At 30.2% G+C, this 2,541-nt stretch overlaps 1 non-coding gene across 1 annotated transcript; it reads left to right on the top strand.

Moving 5' to 3' along the window:
- The first annotated feature begins 2,133 nt into the window (after positions 1 to 2,133).
- LOC120630175 lies at positions 2,134 to 2,240 on the top strand. Its single transcript, XR_005659011.1, has one exon. It is a non-coding gene; the product is annotated as a U6 spliceosomal RNA (small nuclear RNA).
- Positions 2,241 to 2,541: the final 301 nt, after the last annotated feature.

Genomic DNA, 2,541 nt, shown 5'->3' with positions numbered 1-2,541 from the left:
TGATAGTCAAATTATTTATTAGTCAATTCACCCACCACGCTGTTCCAATGCAGTTTGGCGGGATTTAAACAAATAATGAAAAGTAATAGGAAAAGACAGAGAAAATTACAAAAACACAGTACAAACTAACGAGCGATAACTGTTAGTCGGAAACTAATCCCAAAAATAAAGTTATTTTTCTTTTCTTTTTTTTTGGACAGTAAGTCAAATTAAGAATTAGAATTTGTGAAACTATCAGCATATTTTTGAATTCCTAACCGTGATTATCTTATTGAGAATCAAATATCCTTTAGCTTTTGAAGAAAATACTTAAGAAAGCAAGTTGGACAAATCTATTTTAATGTTTGCTTTCAATATTTATGCATTTTCCAATGTAATTTGTTTTTTATATACCATAGATCTACTTATAAACGGTGATAGCCATAGTTATTAGGGTTTTGAATTAAAAATAAGAATATTTTTTAATTTATAATATTTAAAATAAACCTTTTTTTCTTCTATCCGCTTTAAGCCGCTTTAAACCGGTAATTGAATAATTTTCTTTTTTTGATGTTGACATTACTGTAGCTGTGGACGTCAGATTAAAGAATTATTGGCGATACGTAAACCTTTAAATTTTTAGTGTAAAGAATACTCTTTACACTAAAAATTTAAAGGTTTACTCAGTTTTATTTAAAGCTTCAAATTTAAACTTACACAGAACATAACCAAAATAAAAGTTTATTGAACTTATACTTTTTGGTGCGTTAGGGAAAAATTATGAGAGCAAAATTTTTACAATGCGCGCGCACACCGGCATGAAAAACCGACACACTGAAGTTAGCTATAGTCAATTTTGTTTTTCAATAAAAGGTTAGACACTGTACACTTTGAATTGTCAAATTCTGCGGGCTCATTCCGGTTATTTAATTGATTAAATTGTACAAACGAAAATCTCAAATTTTAACGATGAAACTTGGTTTTCCGATAATGAGATAACTAAGTAGATAATGCGTTATAATTAATCTTCCAATGTTTTAAATTCCTTTTTCTATTATTAGAGTAGTTTTTTCTACAAACGCAGAATAAGGCGAAAGTTAAAATTTTTGAAAAGATTTTTATCCTGGTAAGCCAAAAACGTAAGTACCTACCTATACCTTCTATCGCGTTACACACGTTTTTGAAAAACTAAATGTGACTGTAGCTTACTTCAGGGTGTCGGTTTTATTATAAAATAATACTACCATAGTTTTATAATGTTTCGTTGGTTTTCGTATTTTAGCTTTGTTATAAGTAGTCTATAAGCGGTGCGGGTAGGCGACTTCACTTCCGCTCTTACTGATCTCTGAATCCCAGCTAGCACCTCCAACTTTTCTAAGTTATGTGCGTTTTAAGTAGTAAAAATTTACTTAAACCTTAGTGTAACCCAGATGGTAATCTTCACGCTATATTTTTTTAAAACGATAACAACGCCATCTGTACAAAACAGCTGTGACTTGTTTGGGAACCTTTTCAAAATACACCATCTATGGTTCTCTTTCGAAACCTATTTGCTAAAGTCTCGCCCGATTGAAACAATACACGAGTTGTATGCAAGATGGCGCTAGTGTTTACCAACTTCATAAAGAAATATTAAGGTTCTAAATTAATTTTTAATTATAATGATTTTAGTTGTCGCATGACCGATTTGCGTGATTATTTTGTATTTCTGCAGAATTCATATAAGTATCATTGAAATTTCTTTAGCATTGGTTGGTTTATTAAAAATTTGGAAAAGTGATTATTTTGCTCACCCAACTTCTAATATTTAAATTCGTAATCTAACATGTTTTATATTTCATTGGATAGTAGCTTTAGAAATATGTTTTAAAAAGTTCAAGTTCTAAAGTCTTTTAGTTTCATCACCACAAAATAGATGGCGCTAGTAGCGTGCAAACATAAGTTGTGCAGTTATTTCATTGTTTTATTAGGTTAATTAATATATTTTATAAATTATTAACAAAATGTAGAGGAACGTCACCCAAAAAAAAATTAAAAGATAAAATAAGTAATAATTAATCAAACTGTATGGCAAAAAGTCTAATAGTTCTACATCGCGCTAGTGAAGTTTTTGAAATATTTAAGTATATATACAATGAAGATCGCTCACTTTCTGTACTCGCTTCGGCAGTACATATACTAAAATTGGAACGATACAGAGAAGATTAGCATGGCCCCTGCGCAAGGATGACACGCAAAATCGTGAAGCGTTCCACATTTTTTTATTAAATTTATTTTGGCCCTCAGTAATGCACGGTTTTTTTTCAACGTTATTTAAAACTCCGACTTTTATAAGATTTTCAGTCTAAACAAAAGTATTTTGCTTTTAAAATATAGGAGCTTCAGGATTCCTTTCAGGGATTGGGCTATATTATGTTCTAAACTGCATAAAGACGACATTCGCTTGACGTCAATCTTATATATTCAATCTATGCGTTATAAGATGATATGTTCCTTAGCAAAGTTGTTATTAGATAAAGACTATGGATATTGGTTGATAATAACAAAGTTGCTTGTAATAAA

Source organism: Pararge aegeria, chromosome 15 (genome assembly GCF_905163445.1).
Source record: "Pararge aegeria chromosome 15, ilParAegt1.1, whole genome shotgun sequence".
Classification (NCBI taxonomy): Eukaryota; Metazoa; Arthropoda; class Insecta; order Lepidoptera; family Nymphalidae; genus Pararge; species Pararge aegeria.
The sequence above is the reverse complement of the archived record's forward strand: the minus strand, read 5'-3'. Positions and strand labels throughout refer to the sequence as shown.